The sequence below is a fragment of the Bactrocera oleae genome, chromosome 2 (assembly GCF_042242935.1).
Source record: "Bactrocera oleae isolate idBacOlea1 chromosome 2, idBacOlea1, whole genome shotgun sequence".
Lineage (NCBI taxonomy): Eukaryota > Metazoa > Arthropoda > Insecta > Diptera > Tephritidae > Bactrocera > Bactrocera oleae.
The window spans coordinates 64,847,832-64,862,152 of NC_091536.1; positions in this window are offsets into that span (position 1 = coordinate 64,847,832).

Here is a 14,321-nt window from a genome sequence, read left to right on the forward strand (position 1 = left end):
ATTAGATATGCGTGGAAGTAAAATAAACGTCGCTATAACTATCTTTGACTAGATTTGCTCTTGCATTTTTAGTCTAACAACTGTGTCTTGTTTTTTCTTTATCATAAGAAAAAACTGTAGCAGTGTGAGTTTTTGTAGCTGAGGGTAGTTGCCATAAGACATCTCTTAAGCTATTACATAACTTTTGGTGCCAGCCTAGCAGCAATTTGGGTTTTAAATCGGTAGACATTAGAAAAAAATTTACCAGTCTGCTAAGTTATAAAGGATGTGAGGTGGAAGTTGCATTCAGAAAATGGTGGACATAAACATTGGGAAACAACTTTAGTATTGAAGTCAAAATTCTGAACACCCATATATACTTAGTATATGTATGTGTGAATATTGCTTTGATCGAACTTTTTCCGTTGCCCTCGTTGAAACTTTTACTCAGCAGCTCAACAGTAAACTGGTTTCTTTGAGTTGGTTTGCATCGAAACTTTTATTTAACAAAATCGAGTGCAAATATTTCGAAAGCATTTAAGCTAAGAATGCTAAGCGATGCCATGAGGTTGTGAAAAAGTAAGGATATTTTTGTAATTTATTTAAGGTGTAAAATTCGATTACTTATGAGATGCCGTACTTACGTAGAGTGAAAATTATAACTACAGCTTCACTTTTAATTTTCAGATTTTGATGTCTCAAAGTACAGATTCTTGTTATTCAGGACATGAAGCATTTTAGTTTTGGCGATGGGACAGGCGAAATTATGGCTTTTTTTATTGTTGGTTACAAAAGTTAAAGAAAAAAGCCGGACTAACCTGGAGCAACGGATTTTCGGAGTTGGTCGGTGTGCATTTGTGTCGGAATATATCCATTAACAGCTTGAGAGAAAAAAAGTACTAAATCGAATTGTAAAATTTCTAAGAAGAATATATTATTTTAGCTATAAGACAACGACTTCTAGCTCATCTTGCTGAGAACAAGTTCTCAAAAACGTGAAAAAACAGAAAAGTTCAAAAACACTGTTAAATTCACTAGAGAAGCGTATCAAAATTATAAAATCTCTGCATCCATTACAGCTTCATCCAAAAGTTTTATCAATTAACCTTAAAGGTTTTTTTGAATATACAAGTATTTAGGGTTTTTGTGTGCATATATGTACTTGTATGTATATTTTGAATTATATCTAGCTACATGCAAATGTTCGCGACACATACAAGAATTCGTAATTTGGCGAAACACGGAAACAGCAAAAACAACAACAGCAAAGCATAACACTACCATTTATTTATCAGCACTGACTTTGCTGTGTGTCATCGGCTTTGCTTGCCTTTGTTTTTGTATTATGGCTCTTGCGCTTGTTGCTTACTTCGATCCTTTTACGCTACGGTGCACCCACAGACACACACACACTTCGCCCAACCAAATAGTGTATTTCATCGAAATTCTAATTTGTTGAATTCTTGCGGTTGACCGCAATTGTCCTGCTCGGCCAAAATAACGGACTGTGTCCCAAGGTAACTGTTTGTGCGTGGCTTTAATTGTGGTGCTGTCACATTGGCAATGATGTACTCGCTATTGCTAATGTTCTTATTATGCAAGTGAGTGTGTGTGCTTTATGTGTTGGTGTAATTGTTGCTGTCCTTTGTTGTCTTCTGCACTGCTGCTCCGTGTCATTTGTTTAATTTTATGTTTGTGTGTACTGTTGTTGTTGTTGTTGTTAGTGTGTTGGTTTTTGCTTTGTCTGTTGACACATAAAAATTTCACACAAAATGTGCTCGAGCAGGACACGCCCTTTAATAAACTCGAGTAATGTGCACATTAACCAAATTCATTTGCCGCCTGGCAGCTCTCCTCCTGCGCTGCTTTTGTCACGGTGTCTTCGCTGCTGATAAATGTATGTGCCTGTGTGCGTATGTAAATTATGTACAGCAATGTATGTATATATGTGTGTCGTTGGAAACAAATGAGCAGGCGTTTGAAGGGCGTTTGAAGGGCGTTTGCGGTTCGCCATTGCAGATATTTGACCTAAAGCATATTTCCTGTCTTCCAGCAGCGCTCTAATCTACCATAGCTTTCTTCCACTGCCATTGCCAAGTGCTTTTGTTTTGTTTTCCTTAATATTATTTATTTTTTATGTGCAACTCCCCACTATTTCACTTTCGCATATTTTAACTTTTGTTCGTTATTTGGAAATTTCATCTCTCGTTTGCTCTCATTTCGAATGAAAATTGTTTATTGAGCAATTTTGATTTTGTCTGTTGCATTCTTTGGTTATTTGTTTTCATTCTCCGGCTTCATTTTGCTTATGCAGTTATGCGTTGTTGGTGTTTTTGTTCAAGCGGTCGTTTTATTTTGTGTCACTAACAGCTGCTAATGGTATTAGCGGTTGTTACCCGTGAATCAAAGTGTTTGTTTGCTTTTTTCTTGTTATACTCTCGCAACCTGTTGCTACAGAGTATAATAGTTTTGTTCACCTAACGGTTGTTTGTATCACCTAAAACTAATTGAGCTAGATATAGGGTTATATATATATAAATGATCAGGATGAAGAGACGAGTTGAAAGTCGGGTGACTGTCTGTCCGTCCGTCCGTTCGTCCGTCCGTCTGTCCGTCCGTGCAAGCTCTAACTTGAGTAAAAATTGAGATATCTTTATGAAACTTGGTAGACATGTTTCTTGGTACCGTGAGACGGTTGGTATTGCAGATGGGCGTAATCGGACCACTGCCACGCCCACAAAACGCCATTAATCAAAAACAAATAACTTGCCATAACTAAGCTCCGCAATAAGATACAAGACTGCTATTTGGTACACAGGATCACATTAGGGAGGGGCATCTGCAGTTAAAACTTTTTTTGGGCGTGGTCCCGCCTCTAATAGGTTTAATGTGCATATCTCCTAAACCGCTAATGCTATAATAACAAAATTCACTGGAAGCAAATGTTTTTAGCACTTCTATTGACGTTGTGAAAATAGTTGAAATCGGGTGGCAACTCCGCCCACTCCCCATATAACGGTACTGTTAAAAACTACTAAAAGCGCGATAAATCAAGCACTAAACACGCCAGAGACATTAAATTTTATCCCTGAGATGGTATAAATTGGCTTTATAGGAACCGCGTTCAAAATTAGTCAGTGGGCGTGACACAGCCCACTTTTAGTTGAAAACCCATATCTTGAGATCTGCTCAACGGTGCACAACGTTCTTTTAATGTTTCTATGTCATAGTGCGAAAATGGGCGAAATCGGATTACAACCACGCCTATTTTCCTTATGACACCATTTTAAATACCACTTGATTCTTTCACTTTCCACTATGCAAATCAGGTAACAATGATTATATCGAGGTAAAACTTTGCGTGAATAATGCAATTAAAGTATGCCACCTTGTGACCAAAAATTGTCTAAATCGAACCAAAACTGTTCAAGCCCCTAAGTACTAAATATGTGGACCCCAGTGCCTATAGTTGACCTTTTACCGAAAATATCAGCCAATCCACAAAGAAATCTCAAACGAGTATACCATTTGACTTTGCGAGAGTATAAAATGTTTGGTTACATCCGAACTTAGCTCTTCCTTACTTGTTCTAGTTGTTTTACTCTCTACAAAGGGTATCAAAGAATTAAATAAATGCGAAATAATTTAATTTATAACAGCAGTTGGTTTGTTCAAATATTAGAAGTTTTTGTAGAACTATTTGAAGCGATTCTAAAATAATTTGAAAGGAAAATATTCGGAATATTCTTCGAAGGAATCTAAAAACAACACATTCTGAGTATAGGTAGAATATATGAAAATAGTTTTTCGTGGTTTTGAGCCATTGAAGGCTTTTTAAAGTTTGGGCACTCAACTAAATGCTTTATAAATAATTTAAAATACATATCGACCATTTTTTAGATGCAACATTTGTTATTTATGCAATTTTAGTAGTTTTCAAGCTGAGTCAAAATTTTTATTTAAAATCTTTGTTTTAAAATACTTGAAAATATATTTTTTTTGTCAGTTTGTGTCAAATTTGATCATCGGTTGATATATATTTAAGGCTTACAGCTTTCTTAAATCTGTGATTTCTAATTTGTTATGTGACTATATCCCACTTTGGAACGAGAAATAGGTTTAAGGGAAAAATCGTCTCTAAGATATACACTAAGATTTGGTAAAACTGGTAATCAGAGTTAAGTTACATTTTTCAATAGCCTTTTTTGACAGATCACGCATAAGTCGTGTCAAGCTGTCATGCAATTTTGTTCAGTATTATTTGACATTTTATTATGAAAAAACTTACGCCTGAACAACGTTTACAAATCCTTCAACTTTATTACGAAAATTTACGTTCTGTAAAAAATGTGTTTCGCGCTCTTCGCTCAACTTATGGCCAGCATAATCGGCGTACTGAGGAATTATTGGCCCATAGTTCTTCAAAAATGATTCCGGTGAGAACGTAACTGTCAATGGCGACCGGTATCGCGATATTTGGTTTCAATTAGATAACTTCACGTTTTTGGCCTTTCGATTTGCCACCAAGATCGTGTGATATCACACCGTTAGACATTTTCCTGTGGGAATATGTAAAGTCGTAAGTCACTGCGAACAATCCCGCTTCGATTCAGGCCTTGGAGCAAAACATCACGCGTGTCAATCGCTAATTACCAGTCGAAATGCTCGAACGAGCCATCGAAAATTGGATCAACGGATGGACCATCTGATACGTAGCCGCGGCCAAAATTTGAAAAAAAGTCTTAGCAAAATATATTCCAAAGAATCTTAATAAACATTCCCCATTAAATTCGCATTTTCACAGTTTGTTTTTTCTTTAAAAAAGTAGGGAACCTCGAAATGAATCACCTTTCAGTTGTCGATTTTTGTTCCAGGGAAAATGTCTTTCAGGTGGAAGTAAAGCTTTCAAAGTGCGGATATACTAAGGTCGCAGCTTTTTATAACCAGACATGACGTTTATGCTTCCATAAAATGATTGCTCAATTGACTAGTCGATACACGGAGAGGCCTATAAATTTTAAGCCCTCTACTAGGGGGTGACATTGCAAATAAATACTAATCGAGGGCAAACACTATTAAAAGTAATTATTGAAGTTGCTTGGGATTGAATCCAGTCTGGGGTAGTGGTAGTGCACATCTTGCCGCCGTCTGTAGGACAAAAAAATCTATAAATTATCTTTATATATATATTTATATATAAATTACAAAACAGCCAAATGAAGCACTACTCCAACTCAAAATATTTGATTCAAGTTTTCTTACATATTTTCAACTCACCAAAAGTTCTTCATATCGAGAGTTAGCCAACTGTTTTACAAACGCACGGCCGATTTCCTTGGTGACCGTAACGAAGTTTAATGTTACCAGTATAGCGCCTAAATATATTGAATATGATTTTTGCTGTTTTTTTTACAAAAGTTTTCAGGCCTAAAACAGATTTACTATTAATGACTTCGTTTTAATGAATCGATCTGTTTCGGTTAGAAGAAATACTCAAAGGTGTTACAATATAACAGTGTCTCTATATACTTGTATATAGAATATCAATTAGACAGCGAAATTCGATTTTCGAGATGTGCTGCCTATTATTAAAATTGTACGATAGACACCTTTGTTGCTAATCGAGACAAATTCAGAGAAGTTATGCATAGTTAAAAAAAAGGAAAAAATTTTAAAATGCAATTCAATGGGTTTTGATATTGAAATATATTTGTAATAGAAGACTTAATTTAACTATTGCATGTTGTTTATGCAGAAATTATTTTCGGAAACAGAAATATCCTCATATTTAAATTTCTTTACGCAACTCCACAACTTTCAGTAGGTTCTGATGAACAATTTCTGAGCTTTGAATTTACGTATATTATGTACAGAAAACTTTAAAGTTAATGTACCATAATTTTTGCAAAATAGGTCACTAAAGTGATTCTTTTTCATGAAAAAAATCATAACTACAAACCTGTCGTTTCTGAAAATTCATAAAGAATATTTATTTTATATGTTGATACACCCTTCGACAAACTCACTAAATTGTCGATCAATCGATATTTTGAAGATTTGTTATATATAGTACAAAAAAATTAAGCAGATTTTACACTCGCGACATTGATAAGTATAAGAAAGTCACTAACATGACCCAAATTGGACTATAAATACAGCTTTTAGTAGTTATATGACCTGGCGCCATCTAGTGTTAATTTTTGAAGGATTGTCCGCACTACATGGTCAATACAGACTTCGGACATGAGTTAAATCTGATTAATAAACCGATTTTTTTGGTAGTAACCTGACGCCAATGCTATTTTTCTAACTTTGCTCGAGTCCATTCCGAGTTTTTTCGGAGACCGTGTCTGAAAAATGTCTACAAAATATGTGGATAGGCTCCGGACATACTTCAAATTTATTTAGGTGGATAAACCTTAATAGGACTACTTCTCTGGTTGCGTTAACTTATCCCAAAAATTTCAACAAAACCGGTGTAGCCGGGTCTGGGTCTATATATATATAATATTAGATATATTTAATTCTTGTTAAATATCAGTATCTCTTTTTAAAACAAAATTTACCCGCAATTTACGAGCTTTCCACCGCCTCGCTTTCTCCACCTGCAATTTTCTCATCTTGCGAAGAGCAAGTCATCATTTATATGTATGTATGTGCGTGTGAGTTCGTGAGCATATATATTCATTTCACTGTAATGTAAATTGTTAATGTTTCATAGCTTTCTTTCATTACCCATTTTCTTATTTGTTTTAATTTCTAGAATGGAAAATTGCCCACAAACATTCCGCTACTCGAAACATCGTTACGCAACAACAATTGGGGTGAAATGCTGTCAGCGCCAACGGACGACGGTGTTGGCGGTGATGTGGACGAAGCGAGCAACGAGCCAACTGAGGTGAAAAGTGAGTATGCCATGTAAATTTATTTGCACCTTAAGTAGGGTTATAAGTACACACGGTTCCACTGCAAATTGTTCATTAGTATGTATGTATGTGTGTATTTATTTAGCTGTGATCATTCGTTCGAGCGTTGGTTGTTCTGGTGGTCGATGCTGGTGGCAGTGGAGGTATTTTTTTAAGGGCAATATTTGTATGTAAAACATGGAATTCGTATTTGCGTTGGTTTTTAATGAGTGCGCTGTAAGTGTATACATATGTATATGTATATAGTAAGAGCACAAACATTATACCACGGTGCAGAGTGACTGGATGAAGGGGCTTTAATATTACATTATGTTACCCTAGTGGGCATTGCTGTTGGGAGGTTGGTTGCATGAAAAAGGGTTTCGAACATCTACATATACATTAATGTCATCATTATCTATGGCACAATGATAGAAGTTTGTAAATACAAATGGTTGCTTATTTGGTTTGTGTCATGAGCGCAATAAATTAAATAGGTAGCTTTTTCTTGCTTCTTATAATAATGAAATTTACTTAGTGATTGCATACGTTGTATTTAAGACGCTTCTTTTGCTTTTTTCGTAACTATGTTAAGTTTATTTTTATACGAGTATATCAAGTGCGACTATTAGCACTACGAAAGGTCAAGTTTGTATTAGAAATGGTTGAGACCTTCTCTGATTTTTGTTGAGGTCGGTAGTTTTGCTTTATTGATCTCACCAAGATGAAAGGAGTGGAAGTGTTATTGTGTCCACTTGTTTGGAATTTTAAACCTCATTTGTAAAATTGGAAATAGGAAGCGGTGGTGGTATCCCTAATTTCTACCATTGATACACCATGTTCTCTAACTTTGATTACAAACTGTACTCCAATGGAATAAAATCTGGACTTCCAGACGGCCAATCATAGGCAGCTATGAAACCAGGAATATTGCATTCAAGCCACTGCTGGGTGGTTTTTGTTTTGTGTACTGGAACAGAATCTTCAGAAGCTTCATCGAAAAGCGTATTGCTTAACTGTTTTACCACTCCTGCTGGTATACTTTTTTCCCAGTTTTAACCAGAAAAGTGAATAGGTGTAAATCTTTTACAGAAGTCTCTCCACCAAACCATTACATCAGCTGGATGGTGACCATGTTCAACTCTTGAAATAACATTTTTATCGTCTTTGAAAGTTTTTGCCCTTATTTGGTAACTTTGCTTGTCAAAATCTTCTTCAATAGTGCAACTTTTTTTATCTGTAAAAAGGATCTTTCATGACCACTGAACGCCGCTTACATTTGTAAAACATAATTTTATTTAATTTTAATAAGCTTTGGAATTAGTAGGAATTATCCATTTCCCTTGACATAATTTTCTGTTTTCAATAAAATTTTCTGTCAGTGTGTTCGCCAACTGTTTTTCGGCTGAATTTTTCCGAACCACGTAAGTACGAGCACTTCTCTTTCTGTCATCAACTGTAGACGTTTGGAAAAACCGATCAAACATTCTTGATATAAGAAAAAAACTAAAGTTTTTGAGAAGCTCATAAAATGATCGCCTCATAGTATTTTCTTTAGATCCCCACTCTATTGTTAGTAAGCGAAATCAAACTCTCTCTGATTATTACCTATATGCATCTGGATACTGCAAACGAATTAAAAAAATAATAATGACATAATTTTCTGCGAATTTTTCCTCGCTGTAAGCATTGTAAACTTTGTTACAGAATTTGTGGTAAGGCTACGTAATACTTATCTTCCCTTAGCCTATATTAATTGTGTATAATATATTGTATATATCGACCGGTATTTACGATATCTTAAAAATTTAAATAAGAGTCTTATATGAAACTTTCCCTAACAAAATATATGATTCGTACATCTTTATAACAGATAGGTATTTCAGCACAATTATGTCGGCCTAGAACCAGAGAAGATAATTTTTGAGAGGTAGATTAAATTAAAAAAAGCAGGTTTGGTTATTAAGTAGTTTTTTTTTTTCTGAGAAAATGTATTCCAAACACATGTTCTTGATGCGATTCAAACTAAACCAAATGTACGAGCAACGGTCAAGTCGTATTTGTCAAACTAATAGTGACAACTAATGAACAGTGTATATTAAGTTTGCCACAAACGGCGGAAACATAGATCTAAAGTATAATTGTATATATGAATGATTAGCGAAACGAGCTGCGTCGATTTAGTCTCAGTTCAGTTTTTGAAATATCGATCTGAAATTTTACACACGTCCTTCCCTTTACAATTATCGGAATACATTGTTCAGATCGGAATACTATAGCATCTAGCTGCCATATAAAGACCGATTAAAGTAAAAAAAAAAAATATAATTTTATACCTTTTATGTTATCAAAAATGCACCTGTGTAGAATATATTATCTTGTGCACACAATTAATAGCCAGGCCAAAATTCAAAAAGTGGCTTTAGATGAAAATGAAAGGAAATGAAAAGAAAATTGTATGGTTGCATGTGCCCTTACAATTCTCTTACATTTATATATGTATACATGCATATATGAATAAAAAAAACTGCGATTGCAAACTTTCACCAGAGATGTATTTGCAACAGAAATCTCGGCTAGCGCGAGCTCGCTGCGACGGCCAGTCGGTGAGCAGAAGCGTGAATGACATAACTCCTGATTTATTTGCATTATGCTGTCATCTTCTCCACAAAACAGCACGGCGCACTTACATTAATAGCAATATTCTAAATGCGCACTAACATTAAAACAAACACATTTACATGTGCTGGTTATTTTTTCCAGAACACGCGAAAACTTTTTGCTAAAAAAGCGTAAAAACGGAAGCAGAGGAAAATGCTAAACTACAAAACTTTGTTAAATCCATGACCGGTCGCAAATATAAGGCTGTTATGGAAGCTTGTATATATTGTTGATACAGCTTTGTTCTGTTGCTGTTACCCATTCTCACTACCTCTCTTGCTGTTGTTGTTGCTATTGCGGTTGTTGTCGCCGTTGTCCGACAATCAAAACTGTCACTAAAGAAATCTGAACAATTTTTCACAGCGTCGACATTTCATACGCAGCTGCAACAATTTTGTAACAGCTGGCAATATTGAGACACCTACACTATCAGTCCTACTCGCTGTAGTCTAGTTACATAGTTACATGTATGTATTTATTTTTTTACGAAGCTAGTTCATACGCTTGAACCGAATATGCTTATAGTGGGCATATTGATTCTTTGTTTCATTTCTAGCGATCGAATAAGAGATAGGAGAGAAATGTTGGAAACTCAACTTGTATGTTTGGTTGGGTTAGATTATGCTATGTAAGTAAATAAATGCAATAAAGACACATAGACGATATAAAAATGGGCGTGGAAATGGGATTCATTCACTTTCGTAGTTATCGGAGCTGCTTGGAGATAGTTTTAAGGAGCACACCTACAGTAAAATTTCGAAAAATTAATTTTTTTATTCTTGCAAATATCGATAGTTTATACCTTCAAAAATAATATTTAAGATATTAAATGTATATTTTTAAAATATTTTTTGAATTACAGCTTTCTGAAATGTAGCCACTCTGCTCAATTAACTTCATTAGTTTATCATTAAAAGCGTTTTGCTCGAAACAATATTTTGTGAAATTTTTGCAGTGATTAGTGGGAGCAAAATGATTCGATTGTATTAACTTTTTTTTGCCAGTCAATAATAATTTTTGTAGTTTATCTACTCTTTTCTACTGGTACAAAAGATGATGAAGCTATGTACTCGTATTATGTATAATATCGACGGAAATTGATGTCGCAATCTCTCTACCTATCTGATTAACACACCATTCCTTCTTTTCTTTGTCTAACGTGAGTTTCTGTAATCACAGTGGTTTTGTTAAGTTACTAACAGTTAAAGTCGTTGCTTTCCTGTTTCTTTTGGACCAGGTACTGTATACTCACCATTGGATCGACGCTTTCAACTCAAGTATAAATGTGAAAATTGATTTCCTCTCTCTGCTGCTTTAAGTAATAATTTTAATTAATTTATTAATGCAAATAAATTTTTTAATTTCGTGTTATTCTCTTCATTGGCTATTTATGTAATTGTGCATCTAACAGGCATGCTATTTTTCTTAAATGCGACTTTCCAAAATTGTTGACGTTAAAATAGATATACCGATCATACCGATCTTCCATTAATTCGATGTAGTATTTTTAACGCTATTTGAAATATCTTTAAGTAGAATATGGCAGCTACCACTTCAATATCGTTAAACTTCTTTCCAGCGAGTACACGAAGTCTGACTGCAGGAAAAGCGCTCAAAACTAGCATCAAGTTAGAGACTAGTAATAGATTAATAATATGCTTGTGTGGATGCTCGGTCATAGCTAAACCACAAATTGCAAAGCCCATGAGCTTAGCTCTGAACTACTTGCGCTTAGCAAAGATTCTTAGCAACAAATTTGTACGTGGTGTGGCTAAATAGTTTGTCGGACGCTTTTACTTAAAGCTCTAATATTCTCCACTATTGACCAGCTTTTGCCAGACTGAGATCGAAATATCTCGGTAGACACAAAGCGAGCGCTTCATGTCGAACGATAGTATATATATAATATAATACTACTGAATTTGGTAAAAAGAATATTGGTTATTTAGCTGCAAGAGGTGAGCATTGTTTCTTCTTTACAATCTGAGTATGTCTAAAAAGTAAGGAGCTTCAACCATTTACAATGGTGAGTACCCTACGAATTCTAAAACATAACAACAGCTATGAAACTGACCTCTTAATAGCTACAGTGTTTATGCAACAATGTCGACGCATAAAACTAACCTTAATATGTGACTTAACATAAATAACAAATTGAATATATATCTACATACATGTATATTTCAATTCACTTCTTTTCTTTCACACCGAAAAACCCCTTTCCAAAACCGATTCACTTTCACAACGCATTTTTGTATCAAACAAGTCAAGAGCTTTTGATTTATGCAACAACTAAGAGACCTATGTGAATGTAAAAATAAAACAAAATATATCTGTATGGAGAAAGTGTACACATATCGCTTTGTAAAAGACCGCCGGTGGTCGTGTCTGCGTCTCTTGCATTCTATTTGCGAGCCACGTCAGCTGGATGGCATTAAAGCGCCTGCATTCATATAATATGCGTACAATATTGCGGCCAAATGCACTTGCCACTTGCCTCATGCAGACAAACAGTTAAGGCTTGCGGCAGTGGAATATGCAGTTTAGGCGAATAAAGACATATCAAGAAAATAGTGAAAAGGTGTAGTCAGAAGTAAGAGGGGGCAATGCATTTTTGTATACCGCATAATGCAACAAGCTGTTTCCAGGTGTAACTATGCGTACAACCTGCAACCGTTCGTTCACGGTCTCGTTCGTTACTTCTATACACAATTTAAACCTATAAATATGTAGGTATATCTGTATGTGTTTGTTTCAACTACATATTAATGTTTATTAGCTTAAGTGAGTAGAACAGATTAAATTTTCCTATTGTTGAGCTTGTTATTGTTATTGTTATAACATATTTAATTACATTATTTAAAATACCTTAATATACGTATGTGGTATATATGAATATATATCAGTCATATGCGCTTTCTTCTAAATATTTCATAAGTCGAAATAGAATAATTTTCACATTTTCCCCTCCTTATCACCAACTGCTTTTCTTAAGCACATACAACTTTGTAAAATGTGTAATGAACACTCACATTTATCTTATAGATACTTTATCAGCTACTTACAATGTCCTGCACCTTTCGTCTTAATTACTTTGCGGTCTCTTACTGCGCGCTTTTGACGATCAGCTTTCCATGTTCGCCTCGTCTTTATCGCATTTCATTGCACTCTCCATTGTTTGTGGTTTCATTGAGACTTGTGAGTCGGATTTCTTTTGTTTTCCCGGCGCTGCAGCTGCTCTTCACTTAACCGAAGGCTTGCAACAGCATTCTTACACACACATACTTTAAAAAAAGTCTAACAGACAATTGACTTGCTTAAGTGGCAAATTAGATGGCAGTTAAGTGCGATGAAAACAAAAGTGTTACATAAGGCGTTCAAGTGGATTATTGGCTTTGTGGTCGATTTAATGGGATATTTAATTGATCACAAAATTATTGAAAGCAAATGCGTTTGTCGGTTACTACATTTTAAATTATAATAAGGTGGTTCACTAAATTTGTGGCAGATGATGTTTACAAATAAGGAATTGCTAGGGTGGAACGAAACCATATTTTAGATACTATGAAAAAAAAGGGACTTGACATGAAAATATTAGTATTTAAAAACAAATTTGAATAAAGTAATAAGAAAGAAACTATGTGTGTCTAAAGCAATCATTGAAAATGTCACAGAAGTGTTTTGAGAAGTCTATCTACTTTATCACAAACACAAGTATTTGAGTGGCACTAACCATTCAGTGAAGATCGTGAAGTTATCGAAAATTTACCTAATGCGACTCGCCATCCCACCTCTGTTAATGACGATAACATCGATAAAGTTGCAGAAACACTGCTTAAAACTCATCATGTTTGCATCAGAGAGATAGCAGAGAATCTCTTATGGATTGACTCAATACAATTTTGTGAATGTTTTGAGTATGAAGCGTGTCAATGCTACTATTGTAAGAAAATACCTGAATATATTCAAAAATGACGTCGAGTTGTTGTCGCCAAAGATGTATATGGGTCATTCGATTGAAATATTTCATTTAAAACATTTCTTTTTGCGGTTTTTTGAGTCTAAATAGTTTGGAGTTATGAATTTTAAAAATTTCAAAAACTTATTTGTTATTACCTTTCATTTATAAAAAAGTCTAAACAATTCAATTTATACTCATTATCTTATCTCAAAGTAAAGTTGAGAAAAAATCATAAAAAATAAATGAAATATTTTTCTGTTAAGAATACTGAAGTACTTTCTTTAAAATTTATAATTCCAAAACTTTTCATATTGAGTCGAAATAAAAAATAATGAATATCTTAAAGCTCTCTTCTGTCAGATAAAGTATTTTTTTATGTTGGATCTTGGGACTTTTTTAGTATTAATATATTTGGGAAATGCCCCATATAATCGAATTTATTATATAGATATAACCAGATTACAATTACAAATTATTATATCACTTATATTCATATAATTAAATAGATTAGTATTTATATACAAATATATTTGCCAATATGATACAACTCCAGTCAGCATTTCTATTGACCAACAAGTAAGCTTGGATTTTTTCGGATTTCAAAATAACAGTGTTTATTTTGTTCCATAAAGGCATTTTTACGTGATTAATGCGAACTATTTTCGACAACTGTCATGCTATAACACTTTATAACACTTTAGTCTTCTTAATTCGAAAACCGCTACCACCGATAATAGTAAAAATACCGTTATTAGTAAAGTAACGAACCAGCTGCGAATTCGAAATATTATTCGCATAATCGAAAACCGAGTACA